The 12711-nt window shown below is 41.6% G+C and overlaps 1 protein-coding gene across 2 annotated transcripts in view; it reads right to left on the reverse strand.

The window, feature by feature from the left end:
* TRAPPC3L (trafficking protein particle complex subunit 3L) overlaps positions 1 to 12711 on the reverse strand; it is a 47907-nt gene that overhangs the window by 12725 nt on the left and 22471 nt on the right. The window lies entirely within an intron of this gene.

Consider the following 12711-nt stretch of genomic DNA (forward strand, 5'->3'; position numbering starts at 1 on the left):
CCAGTGGAAAACTGAAGGGGTGAGAGGAAATTCCACATTCAGAAAGAAAAGAAATATTTTTCTGGCAGGCAGATTTTATTGAGTGTCTGCAGCAGCTAAAATGTTGGAAAGTTAGAATAAGTCTGGAGTGAGATGAATTAGCAGTCAGAGTACTGGTGAGGTGACTGTGGTATCCCGAGGTTCATAATAAGTGCATTAATCACATAGCCCTGTGATTTCTCATAAGGATTTTGAATTCAGAACATGGGTCACAATCACATTTTTCCTTCTCCAGAATTTTTAGAAATATTGTAAAAACTGAATGCAAAGCAGCCATCAAGCTCTTTTCCCTTGGGTGACTGGCAGGCTTTCATGTAGCACCTTACCATCAATCTCCTCAATCAAGAAAGAGATCATATTTCTGCACAGATGAACTGTTTTTAAATCAGACTCTTAACAGGTAAATTTCCTCCACTCCTCTGTTCTGTTTTCAGTAAATATATTCACTGTGATCAAGGTAAGGAAATTTCTATTCTGCATTCACATTTTAGTTCCTTTTCCCCTACAATATCCAAGAGTATAATACACATGTAAGATCTAGTACTAATATCTGTTTGGGTTTTTTTGTGGAGAAGTTTGTGACTTCAAGCAATTGTAGGAAATAGTTAAAAAACGGGTTGATACAGACTAACACTGAAACCTGTAGGATTAGTGTTAGTTGTTGGTGTTAATGAGACTGATTATCCTCATCTTGTGTGAAGATCCTGATATGGGCCATTAGTAACAATTAGCAGCACAGACTATGGAGGCAGCAGCTTTTAGGAAAAAAAGCTAAAGCAATTCTGTTATGCATGTTATCATATATCAGGCCATTCTCCTTATCTACTCAGTGCTAGAGAGCCCATGAGCCAACTTCTCTGTGGTAGCAAATGGGCGCGGCTTAAATAAAGTTTTAACAAACTATGTACACCACCAAAGAATTCGGTCCTATAAAATACATAGTGTAAAAAATAATTGCTGCACATCATAAGCCAAATCCTTCAGTCCTTATTCGGTCACAGAGTCAGCTCAATATTGCATAAAATTATTCATGAACAAATATTCAGGTAACAACTGCAAGTTCAGTTTGACACTTGCCTTTTATTTGCTTTCCACAAACATTCATACAATTAATTTTTTATGTACCAGTCTGTTCCTGGTAATAGAAAACATTGGGATACTTTATATTAGTACTGAAAGTTTCTGCCTGTAGCTTTCTAGGTTCAGATATGGCTTCCATCACTTTAGTATCTGAGCATCTCTTTACAAGGCTCTTCTGGGATTTGAGACTCCTCCAATCAGGATGTGGAATCAATATGATGTTCCTTAGGTGACAAATCTCACCTTGTGAACAGCAAACCATGAATAAGTGAAGGAATAGTCATGGTTAACAGTTTGTGAGAAATTCACAAGTTGAAATATATTTGTATAAACTATTCATGGAATAATTTCAGTTAACAAATTCATGCAAATTGAAGTCTCCTAGTGGATAATTCTTGAATTGAAAAAGGGCTTAAATTCATTGAATAAATTATTTGCTGAAAATAGTTCATCCAGTTCTAGTCAGTTTTCACTCAAGCAAAATTCAGCTGTTACCAACATGAGTTCTGCATAAGTAAGCACTACAGAGTACAGCCCTAAAGCTTGTGCTTATGTGATAAATCCCTATTGAAACAGATCTTCAGTCAAACCTCCAGCAAATGTGGGCTTTTGTGCTTTGGATGTTCTGTGAGGAAAATAATGGATGGCTCACATGGTCTTTGGACCACCTAGATAGGGTGACCAGACAGCCAGTGGGAAAAATCGGGACAGCTGTAGGAGGTAATAGGCACCTATATAAGAAAAAGACCCAAAAATTGGGACTGTCCCTATAAAATCGGGCATCTGGTCACCCTACACCTAGAAGACTTGTGGAGGAAGCAAGGAATGCATGTGTACCTTAAAGAAATCAATTTTGGGGCTATTGCCCTGATTCAGGAAAGCATCCCTGTTCAAGAAAGCACTTAACTTTAAACATGTGCTTAAGTCTCATTGAAGTAAATGGGATTTAAGCACATGCATGTACTTAGGTGCTTTTTCAAATAAGTCTAAGCACTGATTTGTCATCCAAACACCATATCTGTGTTTTGACAGGAAATGTCGATGAGCTCCTTCACTTTCTAACAAGTAGGAGAAGCACAGAGACTTCCAGAAATTCAGGTACATATTAATGAATTTTGTCTTACTACACTAATTTTAGATTACAATTATTTAACCCAGAATGGTTGATATAGAATGTGTTAATCTTTGAAAAAGTCGCCATTCCTTGGAAGTTATAAAATCCACAGGGGTTAAGACCAGAATGGACCATTAAATCACCTAGTCTGACCTCCCATATATAACAAGACATTAAATTTCATCCAGCTGTCCCTGTATTGAGCGTAATGACTTCTAGAAAGCACACAGTAAACATAAACCTTTACAACTATAGATCCAGTCCTTCAATGTTTACTCTGAGCTCCAGGGAATGGGAGAGAGGTTGCCTAAAGACTGATTAAGGATATCAAGAATAAACACTTAATAAGAAAAATGTATTAATTTTGTCTTCAAGGTTGTTTTTTTTACATCAAACAGATTCTCTTTTAGCATTTAACATATACAGAAATGGATACTCAGCAAAGTATTATTCACTAGGAGTAAAAATTTCAAAAGTGCTTCATCCTGGGCAAGAAGCAATGGGCTTAAATTGCAGCAAGGGAGGTTTAGGTTGAACATCAAGAAAAACTTGCTAACTGTCAAGGTAGTTAAGCATTGGAATAAATTGCCTTTGGAGGTTGTGAAATCTCTGTCATTCGAGGTTTTTAAGAGCGGATTAGACAAACACCTGTCAGGAAAGGTCTAGTTATTACATAGTCCTGCCTTGAGCGTAGGGGACTGGACTAGATGACTTCTTGACGTCCCTTCCAGTCCTACACTTCTATGATTCTATGATCCCATTTTTCTGTAGACATTCAGGAGTCAAAATCTCCTTAATGCCTTAGTCCCTGTGCCACTTTTGAAACTGGGACTTTGTCTCCTAAGTCACTTAGGCACTTTCAAAAATTTTACTCATATCTTTGGTTCTCTCTCTGCACTCCCCCACACCCCTGCAAAATAAATAAATAAATAAATAAATAAATAATCTTTAGTTTCATTACAAATCGCCATTTGGCTACTGGGGACCTTCTGCCAAAAATCAGTTGAGTGTCCCTCAGTTTGAAGCATACGTTTTCAATTAAAGGTTTCAGAGTTGTTTTCAATTAAAATTGACTATGGCACACAGCCCACAGAGTCCAGCAAGCAGATGCATCAAACTCTGCTTTTATGAAAATTGCCTCTAAAGAAAACTTTCAGTTGCAACATCTCCCTGCATTTGCTGGACCTTAGGGGCAAAAAGGATGACTGAAGACTGAAAATTCATCCACAGAAAGTTAGTGGGACTTTTCCCTTTTACAGATAATTTTGAGATTAAAGTGTATTAGAAAAATGATCAAAACCTCATTAATACCCCAAAGAGACAGGTATATGCTATTATCTCCATTTTAAAGGTTGGAAAACTGAACCAGAGATGTTAAGGGCTACAATGTAACTTTACAATATACCCAGGCTAAAGGGCAGCACTTAGCTGAGTCTAGGTGGCCAACTTTTTAATCGCACAAAATCGAACACCCTTGCCCCACTCCTGCCCCACTCCTTATCTGAGGCCCTGCCCCCCACTAACTCCATCTCCCCTTCCCTCTCTCATTCGCTCTTCCCTACTCTCACTTGTTCATTTTTACTGGGCTGGGGCAATGGGTTGGGTACAAGAGGGGGTGAGGGCTTCAGCTGAGGGTTTGGGCTCTGGCTGCAGGTTTGGGCTCTGGGGTGGGGCCAGAAATGAGGGGTTCAAGGTTTGGAAGGGGGCTCTCGGCAGGATCAGGGAGTTGGGGTGCGAGCTCTGGGGTGGGGCTAGAGATGAAGGGTTTTGGGTGCAGGTGGGGGCTCTGTGCTGGGGAGTGGAGCAGAGGGGTTTGAAGTGTGGGAGGGGGCTCCAGGCTGAGGTGGGGGTGTGCGGTGTGGGAGGTGGTATGGGCTCTGGGCTGGAGGTGTGGGTTCTGGGATGAACCCAGAAATGAGGGGGTCAGGGTGTGGGAGGGGACTCAGGGCTGGGGCAGAGGGTTGGGATGTGGGACGGGGTGCAGGGTGTGGGTTCTGGGAGGGAGTTTGGGTGTGGGAGGGGGCTCTAGGCTGGGGGAGGGGGTTAGGGTGTGGACTCCGGGCGGCGCTTACCTCGGGAGGCTCTCTGGCAGTGTCAACATGTCCCTTGACTCCTAGGTGTAGGGGCGGCCAGGCAGCTTTGCATGGTGGGTGCTGCCCCTGCAGTTCCCATTGGCTGTGTTTCCCAGCCAATTGGAAGTGTGGAGCTGGCGCATGGGGTGGGAGCAGCACTTGGAGTCCCCCCAGTTGCCCCTGCATCTTGGAGCCAGAGAGACATGTCAACGCTTCCGGGAGCTTTGTGGAGCCAGGTAGGGAGCCTGCTAAGCCCTGCACCATCTAGACTTTTAATGGCCTGGTCAGCAGTGCTGCCTGGAGCTGCCAGGGTCCCTTTTTGACCGGACAGTTCCATCAAAAACCGGACCCCTAGCAAGCCTAACTGAGCCACCCCAGCAGCAGTCCATTGACAAAACAGACTCAGAGTCAGCATTCCTCCCCGCTTTGCTCTGGGTAAGGAGTAAGTTACTTCATCCTTTTTCATGAAGTACCCTATGGATCCCACACTGTGTGCCTGGCTGGCTACTTGGCTGGTGAAGAAGAAGAACAGGGCTAGGCTGCCAGGTCACTTCTAGTCTCTCTCAGTCCTCTCTCCTTCCAGTGTGGAATGGAGACCACTGGGTAAGTAGCTCCTGCTCTTTCCTCAACAACTAGAGCAGCAATCTGAGCCAAGCTGAGCATGGGAGTAAAGTCTGTGAAAATCTAGCCGTGAGTGATTTGTAAAGGGCATGTCCACATTGCAAGTGAAGGTGTGATTATAGCATGTGTAGGTATGGTGACATTAGTAGTAGTGAACAAATGATGCTGGAGCCTAGCAACACAAGTATATACCAGGGTCCCCAGAAGACTTGCACTTGGGAGGTTAGCCTGGCTGAAGCCCATGCCACCACATCTGCCTACCTATGCTACAATCACGCCTGCACTTGCAGTGTAGACATACCCAAAGAGAGTCAATGGCAAAGTCAGTTAGAACTATGGAGGTCCTGGCTCTTAGATTATTAAGCCACTCTCTCTAAAGTGGATTAGAATGAAGTTTCCATTTTCTGAAATCAAGATGGTAAAAAATAAACAATACCTAAGAATATAGGAATGATCTGATAACATTTACAGCTCCTATTTTCTAAAGTTGATCAAAACCAGAATTTCTGCCCCCCAGGAACTTATGTCAATATTTTTTTCATTCCAAATCTGGACAAGAAGTCAACATAAAAATGTTCATGGAACCAAAAGTTCTGAAAAATTTTGATTTGTGCAAATGTCAAAATATTTTGGTTCAGTTTGTTGACTGGAAACAAAATCTTTTGTTTCTGGTCCTTGGACAAAGGTAAATCTACATCTGCCTGTGCTGCCTCATGGGAGTTATAATTCAGATGTCTCAGCCTCATGCTCTTATTCTCTCCTAACAGCTGGGCTCCCCAGTCAAACTACATTTCCCATGATGCATTGTGGCCATGGGACTCCCATGATGCACTGCAGCAGCTCAGCCTGGGGAGACAAAGAGCGGTTTATCCTGGGAGATGAAGTGTGGGTGGGGAGTCTGGCCTATATAGGAGACAGGGGGCTGAGGCACCTGAACTACTATTCCTATTAGGTACTGTGGTGGCGCAAATGGATGCAGAGATGAATGTTGACCTACCCAATACAAAAGAAAAAAATAATTTCAGAAAAAAACCAATATTTTCCCATGGAAAATGTGTGTTGTATTAACCATATTTTCCATAAAAAAAAAAGTTCCCAAGCAATGCTATTGTTTGCCCTGTCGCTCAGTTTACTAGACCCTTCCCTGTAACAACACATTTTTCTCATTTAATTATCAGAATTCTGCTAAATTCTTCCCCTGCTTTGTATCTCACTCTGTTCTGTCAATCTCCAAGCTTCTGTTATTGAGGAAAGTAACCAGTTAAATATGCTAAGTGCCTCATATGCTTTGCATTTAGTCTGAGCTGTATTTCACATTAGAATATGTTGTGGCTTTCCAAATTCTTTTGTTAAAATTTCCTGTGCATAGCAATTCGCAAAGCAGAACTCACTTGGAAACTATATAGGACAGTGGCTATTAATTAGTAAAGGGGATTAAAATAAGAAGGTAAAACATTAAAACTATAAAAAAGTAACTGAGAAAAGCTTAGGACTTCACAATAAATGGATGGAATGTGAGCTAGAATAAGAATATTTGAAGAAATCTAATTAATAACTAAGAAATGAGCTTTATATTTTCATCCCAGTGTGTGTCTGGCCACAATGTTCTTGCAAGCTACCCTGTCTAGTTCCTTTGAGGGTGAAAAAAGGCAACCTGTGTTTGGGGCAGTGCTCACTTCCAGGCCATCCTCACACGGAAGAGGTTTTTGACTCCCCAAAATTGAGGCAATTTTACAAAACTGAATTTCAACCTCCCTATGCCTGTTTCCACATATGCAAAATTGGAGAAATAATAGGACCTCTCTGACCACCTCCCATATATTTATGAATTTACCATGATATCACCCTTGTACAGGTCCGGCTCCAGGCACCAGCTTAGCAAGCAGGTGCTTGGGGCGGCCACTCTGGAGAGGGGTGGCACATCCAGCTATTCGGCGGCATCGCGCGGAGGGTCCTTCACTCCCGGTTGGGAGCGAAGGGACCTCCCGCTGAATTGCTGGAAGATCACGATCGCTTGTTTTTTTTTTTTTTTTTGGCTGTTGGGGCGGCAAAACCCCTGGAGCTGGCCTTGCCCTTGTAAGAAGGAAGTTTATTAGGGTTGCCATTTTTCACATGGAGATTGTGATTCTTTGTTCGGATCTTGCAAGAACTGAAACACACACCATCCCTACCTAGCAGGGCATTCTTTAACTACAAGACCTTCCTAAACAGTGAGAATCATTCATAACATTTGTAAGTGCCTAAGTACATGCTGATAGCTGAGGCAGGTCTACACTTAAAATGCTGCAGTACGCTTTTAGTGAAGACGCTACCAGAGGAGCCTCCTTCAGCATAGTTACTTTTACCTCATGGAGAGTAGCTATAGTTGACGGGAAACCTCTCTGTCAACTCTCGCGCCTGTCTAACCAGGGGTTAGGTTTGATATTACTTGGGCGCTTTTTCCACACCCCATGAGGAATAGTTGTATTACCAACAGGAAGTCTGTACGTGTTAGCTTAAGCCTTAGGAATTGCTATAAATAAAAATGCTTGCTTTGGCATCCAATATAGGTAACTAAGGGACTTTTTCACTTAACACTGCTACTGGACCATACCCGTGAATAATGGCCTAAAGTGAAGAACGGTCTTGCGATAAATAAAGCCTCAACGATTAGGATTTCCAGATTCAAAGCAGGATTATAAGTGACCCAAAAATTAATAAATAAATAAACTTCTAGAAGGCAAAAGGCTGCTTTGGCCAAAATCACTATTTTGCTGGTTATTCTTTCATCTTCCCAAGTACTTCTCCCTAAGCACTGTTTGGATGCAATTCGATACTAGAAAGGCTTTGGCACCTCACTGCTGATCCCCAGATTATACAAGTCTCATTACTGCTTGCAGTACAGTTACTTCACTTTGCATTTCACGACTTCGCAAATTACCTTTCTGTGATTCTTTCCCTTTCTCAGAGTCTGCAAGCAATATTTTTTAATTTTTTGTTTGTTTTGTTTATTTATTATGTAGCATTTCGGAGCTCCCAGTTCAGGTTTTTGAAGGTTAGGTTTTAAAAAGATATGACACAGATTGCCACCTAAGTGTGCAGAACAGTATAATACAGTTGGATATATATCTTCCTACTGTATTTTCCACTGCATGCATCTGATGAAGTGGGTTTTAGCCCACGAAAGCTTATGGCCAAATAAATTTGTTAGTCTCTAAGGTGCCACATATACTCCTGTTCTTTTTGCTGATGCAGACTAACATGGCTACCACTCTGAAACCATTCCATTACAGTATATCTTCCTGTTTAAGTTCTACTTTCCTAACATTTGCAATATTGGCTCGGGCAAGCCCCGCATGGTGTCCCATTGTGTGTGTCTGTCAAGATTACTTTTGGTAGCTGTTGTTGTCTCTTTTCTGACACTGGTCACTATGTGTCCACAGCACCCATGTATGCATTTATGTCATTGTTGTAATAAGCCATAAATCCAGTGTCTCTATTCAGAACATGATTTTTAGTGCCTAGCAAAATTATGAATTTAAGCTCACAGGCTCATCTTTTGAAGGTGTTTTGCAGGTTCCTTTTGAGGAAGAGGACTGTTCGGTCAGATCTAGAGTGATCACTTTGTGAAAAGTGTTCACCCACAGGTCATAGGGCGTTTTCATCTTTTATCATTTTCTTGTGTGAGTTCATTTGAGAAAGTAGTGATTGTCTTGTTTCACCCACTTCATTGTTGTTGGGACATTTATCTTTGTAAGTTGTTTCTGTGATGAACTGACCCAGGCAGCTCAAGAGTACCTCCAGGGTTAGTCAGAGCTGTGTCTGGTGACTTCAGCTCTGGGAGGGGTTGAAGGAAATTGTAAGTTCCTTCTGAGATGACTGTAACATCATCTCTTGAGTCAATTTTAAAGTTAATAGTCTTGCCATGACTATTCAGTTTCACTGGCCAGGCAACCTCTATGTCATCACAAGTTATAGGTCCCAGAAAAATTGATTCCTGATTGTCTGTAATATGAGTCAACTCCCTGACTGCTTTGGTGTGGCAAACTGCTGCAAAGTGTCCATATTTCATGCATTTATTACACTGTGTGCCTTGGCTGGACATGCATCACCTCTTGGGATATGGATTTTTCCATTTCTTGTACATGTAGGCTGGAATTTGTCCTTTTTAGCTTGGTAGTTCTCTCTCCTTGCCTCAGCAGTTTTATAATAATGACTTTTAACATTCAAGTGTCTGTTTACAGTTTCTAAGCTAGTTTTAGGTTTTTCAAGTTTGTCCTGTTGCTTTAGGTTTTGCTGTCTCACCAGCTCACATTGCTTTGCTCTCTATATAACTGTGGCTAGGTTTAAATCTCTCTTCCATTGTAGCTGTTGTAGAAAGTTTTTATCTGTTAACCCAACAGCCAGCCCCTCTCTGATATTTTAATGTTTTACATTCCCAGAATCACAGTTTTCAGCCATTGTATGCAGATCTCTTATAAAACATTCAACATTCTCTGATGGAAACATGTTCTTTCATAAATCACATTTTTCTGAGGTATAAGGTATGGCCCAAACATAGCCAGAATTCTTTCAAATCATCTTTGTGACAGTCTTCAGTAAAGTCAAAGGATTTAAAGACATGCTCTGCCTGCTTCCCTATAGCATAAATTAAAGCACATACCTGAATATCTCCAGTTTCTTTGCACAGCTTGGTAGTAATGCAAAATGTGGCAAAATATTGTTTGCAGATTGTCCATTCTGAAGATTTACCAAAACTGAAGTTCTCTGAGGCATTGAAGAGTGCCAGGTTGATGAGATCCTGCAACTTTCGTTGCTTTGTTCCTTCCATTTCTGTTCTTAGTTTACTTCTGACACCATGTTATGTTCCTGTTTCAGACATGGACTAGTCATAGAACTTGCTTATTTGTACCCCATGTGTTCATCATAAGATCTTTTAATACTCTTCCAGGTATGGCTAAGGCTAAGGCTAGCTTTAAATAAGGTATTTCATACACAGTGCCACTTAGTGGCATAACAGTATAATATAGTTTAGCATTCCATTATACCCGTCATGGATCATAATCCCACTGTGTTGTACAAACACAGAACAAAAAGATAGTAACTGTCACACAGAGCTTAAAATCTAAGAATAAGACAAGAGTCAACAGATGGGTGTAGGTAGATAGAGGAATACAAGGAAACAATGCCTACCTTACAGAAGGCTACTGCAAGAAATATTCCATTAGAAGTGATTTTCAAACTGTCTTCCAATATGAGACTTTGTATGGAAGACTTGCAAACTAAATAGTGATGGTATAGGAGACCCCAGACCACCGTCTAGAACCCTTAGTTCAAGGGACATGTCAAAAGCAGGAGGGAGTGTCGCCAGAGTGCCCAAGTTAACAAAACTGCCAATAGGAGGCTATTGCAGTCAGAGAAGATTAGAGTCTCTCTAAGGCTACGTCTACATTATGGGCTAAATTCGAATTAGCTTAAACCGATTTTATAAAACAGATATTATAAAGTCGATTGTGCGCGTCCACACTAGGAACATTAATTCAGTGGTGTGCGTCCATGGTCCGAGGCTAGCGTCGATTTCTGGAACGGTGCACTGTGGGTAGCTATTCTGTAGCTATCCCATAGTTCCTTAAGGCTTCTATAGAGGTTTCAGAGTTAAATAAGTGGGCATTACAATTGGCTCTTTTTTCATGATACAGAAGTTTCTCCTGAATTGTGGAGGGGCTCCTCATTACAGTCACGGAATGTTCTAAGACCACAGGTCATCACCTTGAAGCAAAGTTGGTGGTGAAGAGGAGGAAAAAAGGGGTAGAGAAGCATTGAGCTGTAGCATTGCTTCCAATCCTCCAAAATTCCGCTGCTTTGGGTGCTCACACAACACACTATTTGACACCTCTACATTCACAGCAGAGAAAAGCACAGAGCCAGCTGTCAGCATTATAACACTGGAAACCCCACTCCTATTCCCACCCAACATGGGGTTTGATCGGCAATACTACTGTAAAAGTCCTTCTCCAGGGTCAGCCCTACCTACCCAGTCATGGTCCCTTCCAAAGTCAAAAAGCCCTAAAACACATGGAGAGTTGGAGGAATACCACTGCTCTGGTCCACCTGCCCTCTCCATCCAAAAACACTGAGAGGCCAAAACAGCAGGTTCTGGGGCAAAAAATGGAGAAGTAGGTATGGTCTAGACTGTATAAAACCCAACTAGAAGATTGAACAGCTGCCTATTCTAACAAGAAGCACATAAACAAATTTTCTCCTTCCCACAGTTTAAATCCACAAATACCTTATACACCCAATTTTAGACAATCAGTTTAGCCCCATCACAGTATTTCCTTACCTTGTAAACTCCCGTGAAGGTTGTTCGTTCTGATGAGTAATATTAATTCGAATGCCAAAGTGTATGAGGTCCAACTGTATACAAAAGATTCAAAAACAGAAGTTACAGGAATCTGCGTGAATCCAAAAGAGCAAGAAAAATTTAACACCACCAATAATTATATTTTAAAGTGTCCTTATCACAGTAACAATTTGACTCATGTGTCTTAAACTAAAAATACTTCACAACAAGAAATAACTATGTGCCTGTTGTGGGGATTACGTGTGCTACACAGCCATATAATAAGTAATTAAGCCATGGATCATTTGTCAAGCAAAATATGTCCAAAAAGATTCCTTACATGTCCTGGGAATGTTGGAAAAATTCAAGCTCTGATGGGCATGACAAGAGTGACCTCCCCACCTAGTTCTCCACTAAAAAGTCATTCAAATATGTCTTGCTGATTTGGGCTAATCATGGTGCAATGTGGTGGCTAAAGTATATGCTTCCCGAAAGGCATCCAGTCTTTGTTTAAGACATTAAGAAATGGAGAACCACCACCTCTCTATCTAGATGCTTATATGCATGACATCCACTGCTGTAGTTTCTAAGGCTACTAATCACTGCAATCTAGTAGGCTAATTGGGCAGCCAAAAGCTGTACTAGTTGAAGCTTAAAGTTGTCTTCAAGGGTCAACCCCAAGAAGAGTTCAGAAGTCAAAACTGTAGGTGACAAAGTTTACTGTGAGATCGTACTTCTCAGGGCCAACTGACTCTTAACACTAGCTGCTGCTGGTGGTAACAATAAAAAAAAAAAAGCCATATGCACCACTGTCCAAAGAACAAACTGAGGACTGCAAACTCTCCAAAAATGCAAACGCATTTGGCAGGAAAAGACATACTGTGCTGAGAGTATGGAGCTGTTACAACCCAACAAGTGTTTTTTCCCCACTACCTCTCTAGTATGGGTCTGAGCCACTTGTTTCTCCAGTACAATCCCCTAATGGGCCAGACACCATGAAGCATGAAACACTAAATCGTTAAAAATTGTCTTGTGCAAAAATATTGATTCTCCTCTAGGAATCACACTTTTGCTTTTCCTTGGCATATCAAGAATAACACTTGCTGATCATGTAACAAATACAGAGAAGCAGGTTGAGATGTCAGAAGGCAAGGTCCAAGTCAACACCAGAGCTATCATGGCCAATGGACCCTACATTTTCTTTCATCAATCCTACCTATTAGCCTCATACACACAAGAAAGTGGTATAGAGTTGAAAGGCATAGGCCTGCAGGCCGTGCTGTTTGGCTTCTTTTTCCGAACTTTCCCAGGAAGACCTGCTTGTTCCTGTGCGTGAGTCTGCCGTGGTCACCTGTGGCTGAATCAAGACAGCTCAAGCTGGCAAGACAGAATTGATCAAAAGTTCGCAAGGCTTTTCTGCTTACCTGGCAGTGCCTCTGGTTCTGAATTCTGTCCAGAAAGCA

The sequence above is a fragment of the Chelonoidis abingdonii genome, chromosome 3, assembly GCF_003597395.2.
Source record: "Chelonoidis abingdonii isolate Lonesome George chromosome 3, CheloAbing_2.0, whole genome shotgun sequence".
Classification (NCBI taxonomy): Eukaryota; Metazoa; Chordata; order Testudines; family Testudinidae; genus Chelonoidis; species Chelonoidis abingdonii.